Consider the following 7,119-nt stretch of genomic DNA (forward strand, 5'->3'; position numbering starts at 1 on the left):
TGCACATTGTGTACATATTGAGTTGCCATTATAATACTTAAACTCATCGCTGGATTTTATCTAGTATATGAAACATAAAATGCAGTAGTTGACTGAAAAAGATGCTTTCAGTGCTTTCAAGTTAAATGAATAGGTTTGTGTTTGACCCACAGAAGTCATGCTTATGCAATCATATCATTGCATTTGTAAGTTATGTGCACTCCCACAGAGCATGAAAAAAATCCTGTTTCTTTATCTCGCCTCACTTTCTCTCAACACATTTCCTCACATGTTTTCCCCTGATTATACAATCAGATCTCCTATCTAGAAGGGGACTTCAAAACATTCATGGAAAAATGGAATTTAAAGACAAAATGGAAACTTTATTTCATCATATATGATCCACTAAATTCAAGACAATAAGTAATGATACCAGCCATTTTTTTTTTTACATTTTATTAGGGGCTCATACAACTGTTATCCCAATCCATACACACATCAATTGTGCAAAGCGCATTTGTACATCGTTTCTCAAAACATTTTCTCTCCACTTAAACCCCCGACATTAGGTCCCCATTTTTCCCCTCCCTCCCCACTCCCCCCTCCCGCATGAGCCCTTGATAGTTTATAAATGAGTATTTTGTCATATCTTGCCCTGTCCGACGTCTCCCTTCATCCACTTTTCGGTTGTCTGTCCCCCAGGGAGGAGGTCACACACAGTTCCATGTAATCGGTTCCCTCTTCCCTACCCATTCTCCCTTTACCCTCCCTGTTTTGCCACTCACACCACTGGTCCTAAGGGCTCATCCATCCTGGATTCCCTGTATTTTCAGTTCCTATCTGTACCAGTGTACCCCCTCTGGTCTAGCCAGACTTGCAAGATCGAATTCGAGTCATGGTAGTGGGAGCGGGGAGGAAACATTTAGGAACCAGAGGAAAGTTGTATTTCTCATCATTGTTACATCGCACCCTGACTGGCCCATCTCCTCCCCGAGACCCCTCTGCAAGGGGATCTCCAGTGGCCCACTAATGGGCTTTGGATCTCCACTCCATACTCCCCCCATCATTCACTATGGTAAGATTTTTTGTTCTGATGATGCCTTACACCTGATCCCTTCGACACCTCGTGGTTGCATAGGCTGGTGTGCTTCTTCTATGTGGGCTTTGTTGCTTCTGAGCTTGATGGCTGCTTGATTACCTTCAAGCCTTTAAGACCCCAGACGCTATACTTTTTGATAGTCGGGCACCATCAGCTTTCTTCGCCACATTTGCTTATGCACCCATTTGTCTTCAGTAATCCGTTCGACACCCCGTGATCACACAGGTTGATATGTTGTTCCATGTGGGCTTTGTTGCTTCTGAACTAGATGGCCGCTTGTTTACCTTCAAGCTTTTAAGACCCCAGACGCTATATCTTTTGATAGCTGGGCACCATCAGCTTTCTTCACCACATTTGCTTATTCACCCGCTTTGTCTTCAGCGGTTGTGTCGGGAAGGTGAGCATCATAGAATGCCAATTTAATAGAAGAAAGTATTCTTGTGTTGAGGGAGTACTTGAGTGGAGGCCCAATGTCCTTCTGCTACCTTAATACTAAACCTATAAATGTAGGCTCATAGATCTATTTCCCCATCCTCATATAATATATTTGCATATGTACATGTCTTTATCTAGAGCTGTATAAATGCCCTTTGCCTCCCAGCTCTTTCCTCTATTTCCCTTGATTCTCCTCCTGTCCCACTATCATGCTCAGTCCCCACCAGGATTTCAGCACTTCCTCTTTGTTATGTTCCCCCAGCCATTTAATCCTTTGCTAAAGCCTTAAAGGTCTGTAAAATTTAACCATAAAAATGCACTCTTTAAAAAATTAACTAAGAAAAATAGTTTTTCTTTTAAAATGCCTTTTTTTAAGGATTAAGAAGTACATAGAAGTCAGAAGCAGTCATATTAGGAATATAGAATAGATGCTTAATAATTTCACATCAGAAATCTTGCATGGTTGCCCTTGTTTGATTAAAAAGAATGACCAAGTGTATGTTTGTGGTGGACTCTTTGCTTCAGCATTTTTCTGCTAAATTTTGGGTAATATTGTCAAAATATCCATACCATAAACAGATATTATCAATCTTTGACTCTTCAGAAAGTCAACATGCAGCATGCCTTAAATATACCCAACAATTGCCTTACCTTTTTTCTTGACCAGTCGCATATTTGCTTTCACTTGATCCATGGAATTAGGCATTATGTTGCTAACGACATGGCCAGTGGTTCAAACTCACTTCACAGTCAAAGAAAAAAGATGAGGCTTTCTGCTTTAATAACAATGGTAAGATGTATAGTCCTGAATGTCCTACATAAAGGTCATTCTGGTGGTGTAGGGTGTTATGTAATGAGCCACTGACCCCAAGGCCAGTGTTTCAAATGTACCATCTGCTCCCTGAGAGGACAATTAAGGTTCCTGCTCCTATAAAGGTGCACAACTTCGGAAATGATAAAAGGGTCACTATGAATCGGAAACAATGATAGCATTTAGTTTGGGGGAAGTTCCTTGTAAGATCCCATGCATCAGAATCGACTTGAATGACAGTGGTATGGGACTACTTCTACCTTTGGGTAGCCATTCATTTGAAAATTTCCATTGAAAGTCTGCTCTTCTGCTGCTGATCTGGAAACAGACTTTTGCCACTCATCAAACAGAAATGTTGCTTAATATAAATTTGTCAGGATGAATTGCTTAAGTTGAGCCAATTGAGACGTCTACTGTATTGTTTCTGCTGTTAAGTATCATTTCACTTATATTACAGCACAAGCAAGATTTCTTTTTCCTCAAAAAAAAAGATGTGCATTGATTGTGCTCTAAAATTCATCTTCAAGATCATTTCATCCCTTTATGAAACAAATCATCCATTTGTAAACTACTGACTGGGAGTTGAGGGCATTGTTCGCATAAACTTTCTGTTAAGAATCAATGATTTCACCATTGTTTCACCCAAGATTCATCATAAAGCTGATGTTTGTTCTTGCTTCAACTTTAACAAAATTCATGTTGCCTTGATACAGATTCTGTGCAAATTGTTTTCTTACCCTAAGTGCCTCAATCGTGATCAAGTTCAGACATGTTATAATAAGTTGGTATTAGTTATATTGATATACAGGTTTTAAAAAATCATGCTTCGTGTCTCATAATATGTATTTTCTATGAACTTTTTAAAGATGTTTCATGTTAAACATGTATTTTGCAACTTTTCTACTGAATCACTATACAGATATAAACATTAATATATATCTAAATGTTATATATAACTATATATCCAAACTAAATATTATATATAAATATGTAAACTAAAAGAATGATTAAATATCTATAGAGACTGTAATAGACTGATTTGGATGAAAAACTGGGAGGAAATGTTGCAGCACAACCACTAGTCCAAGTACTTTTCTAACTTTCTACTCAACATCCATTCAGAAGTTTAGGTCTTGCTCTGTAAGCAAATAGCTGGGACATCAGTGAGTGCCGGGGATAAATATCTATGAGTTCATTCCAAAGCATTCAGGTGATAAAGTCGTTTCTTTCTCATCTTGACATTTTACTGATGTTTCCCTTCAAGAGTTCTCTGAACCAAAGCTATTAGAAAAATACATTTGATAGATTTTTTTCCTCTGATCCTCAGAAGACAATTCTCTACGGCTTGCTTTTCACATTGAGTCGCATTCCTTTTCAGAATTTTCATTACTTTTATCATGACTGCAGAGAAAAAGAGCAAGTATCTCTTTTTTAAAAAGCAAGTAACTTTAATGGAAATCAGCGGTCTATATCCCAGACAAAAAAAACAAGATATTTTCAAACAGAAGTGTGTCTACAATTTGAGATCAGCTATTAACTTAAAATCTTGCAGTTAGAACTTTCCCAGAACCACCATGGATAAAAGGCTTTGTTTTCCACTTCCATAGATATTATTCCAAACCCACTGCCATTCAGCCCATTCTAACTCATAGTTAACTGGAGGACGGAGTAGAAGTAACCCTGTGGGCTTCTGAGGCTGTCAATCTCCATGGGCACAGAAAGCCTCAACTTTCTCCAACGTAGAAGTTAGTGGTTCCAAACTGCTAAATCTAGTTAGTTGCCTAACTGAAAAGTCACGTCACCAGTCTCCCATTGAGACCAAGAAAACTGCCAAACAATTATCTCAAAAACTCACTGATATTGAGTCGATGATGATTGCAACCCAAGTGTGACCACTACACGGTGCCAGGATTCAGGGTCACTATGAGTTGGAAAAGACAGCAATATTAAAAAAAAAAAAATTATAATTAAAATTATTTTTTCCCTAACTTGATCTAAGAAACTTATAAATTGGCATACAACTACAAACATGTAAATGAAACCAGTAAATTCTAACAATTCATATGTTAAATGAATTTCTACAAAATATTGATTACAAGACATATAAAAAATAACAAAAATACTAATTAAAATTTATCTCACCATTTGTTCTTTAACTAGTATTATCAATCATGTATTTATCTATTTACTCATATCTTGAATTATTCAACTGGGTATATTTTCTCTTAAGACCCGATCACTTCCCTCCAGATTCCTTAGCCCCCAAGCCTAAACAGGAACTGGAAACACAGGGAATCCAGGGCAGATGATCCCTTCAGGACCAGTTGTGTGGGTGGTGCAACTGGGAGTGTAGAGCGAGAATGGGTTGGAAAGGGGGAACCAATTACAAGGATCTACATGTGACCTCTTCCCTGGGGGACGGACAACAGAAAAGTGGGTGAAGGGAGATGTTGTACAGGGCAAGATATGACAAAATAATAATTTATAAATTATCAATGGTTAATGAGGGAGGGGGGAGCAGGGAGGGAGGGGGAAAATGAGGAGCTGATGCCAGGAGCTTAAGTGGAGAGCAAATGTTTTGAGAATGATGAGGGTAATGAATGTACAACTGTGCTTTACACAATTGATGTATGTATGGATTGTGATAATAGTTGTATGAGCCCCTAATAAAACGATTAAAAAATAAATACATAAAATAAAATAATAAAAGAAGGAGGTAGGGTGGAATTTCACTACAATCAAAAGAAAAGAGCAGGGGTTGAAGTCTATTATTTGGAGCCTGAAATCTCTGCATATTGAACCTCTTCAATCCATGAACAGATAGTTGTAATACCAGACAAGTGGCAGAGCAACTATAGCAGAACCAAGAGCTAGACCAGGAGATACAGTGGTGGCCTTTCCTGCTCAGAGACTGAGTAAAGCTGGGTGCCTTGGGGAGAAGCTAAATTTTTTAGATTTTCTGCATAAAGGGCACTTAATTGGGGAGCTAGTTTTGTTTACTCATGACAGTAGAACTGAATTTCTTTGGGCTGAGGCTTGTTGCGAAGGGGCATATCACTTGGGTATATGTCATCACTGCGATAGGAGTTATATAACATTGCCTGTGTAGAACAAAGGTCAAAGGGCCATGTGACTGAAAGGCCAAGGATCAGAGAAGGTATGCTTTGGGGCATGGCTGAAAGAGATGCTCCTGATCCAGAGAACTGTATTCTGAGTATTGCTGAACAAATTGTAACCTGATAACTTTCTGAGAAAGCCCATAACTATGAGTATGGTTTATGAGTTCTATGTGGCCATGTTAATAAATTATCAAACATGGGAGAGAAATACAGAGTGTTTTGGGAGGAAAAAATTGTGTCAAAAATAGCAATGGGAAAAGGCAATGGAATCATGTCTGAACCCTGCTTCATACCACTTGGCCTTGGGCTGATTGTAAGTTTGATCCTTCTTTCCCCTTGTGAAGTTGGAGGAGTTACAATGATATTTCCATACCATCTTCCACAGCACCAACATTAATAAAATAGATACTAATATGAATGGAGACATCAATATGTGTATCATAGTAATAGGGGAATTTTACACATTAATCATAATGCATTACTTTCAAATATAGATGGAGCCTCCAAAAAGAATATCACGACATCTTCAGAAATTAAATAACCCAATTTGATCTATATAGGGACAAATATAGAATATTTCACTCACCAATGGAAAAATACTTATTTTTCTTCAGTGCATATAGTTCATTTTCTAGAATATACTATGTGCTATGACACAAAACAAGTTTCGTCAATTTTTTTAAAATATTGAAATAATATAAAGCATCCACTCTGACTATAACAGCACAAAGCTAGAAATCATGAAGACTAAATAAGAGAAAAAAAGGAAACAAAACATGGAAACTAAATAAAACGCGACTATAAAACTATAGGGTCATAGAAAAAATTCAAAGTGAAATTTTAAATCGCTGAATCAAAAGAAAAAATAAAACACATCATATCAAAAAATTGGGGGGGGCACAGAAAAAGCAGTATTCAAGGGAAATATTATAGCAATGAATGCCTATAAATTAAAAAGAAGAAGCATCTAAAATCACTAAGATAGACTGACAATTTGAACAAAGGGAAAATAAAGAGCATATGATGTCAAGTATCACCAGAAAAAAAGGAAATAATAAATATTAGGACTGAATAAATAAAGTAGAAAATAGAACAACACTACAAAAAATCAACAAAATCAGAAATTTATCCTTCTCAATAACAAATAATTGACTCAATTGAACAAAGAAAAACAGAACAGAGAGACAAATAAATTAAGAAATTACATTGATGATATTATAAATGAGCCATCAAAATAAAGATCATAGCTTAATGTGATGAAAAATTATTCTCCAACAAATTTATAAATCTAAATGAAAGAAACAAATTTCTAGAAACATATTACCTTCCCAAACTGAAACAGAGATGTAAAATTTAAAGTGACCATTGCAAAATAAGAGACTAAAGATACCATCAAAAAACTGTCAACAGCAACAAAAAGTCCAGGGTGATATGGTCACAAAGGATAACTTCACAAGTCATTCAGAGGAGAGTTGACACCAATCCTACTGTCTCTTCAAAGACATAGTAGAGCAAGGAGCACCACCAATATCAATGAAGCCAGAGTAATCCTGATACTTAATCAGGCAAAGCCATAATACAATATCAAACATTTCAAATCTATTCCCCTTATAGTCACAACTCCAAACTTTTTCAACATAATTCTAGCCTACAAAGTTTATGATATATAAATATAT

This window comes from Echinops telfairi, unplaced genomic scaffold (genome assembly GCF_000313985.2).
Source record: "Echinops telfairi isolate 266 unplaced genomic scaffold, ASM31398v2 ScPeMD7_7424;HRSCAF=8462, whole genome shotgun sequence".
NCBI lineage: Eukaryota > Metazoa > Chordata > Mammalia > Afrosoricida > Tenrecidae > Echinops > Echinops telfairi.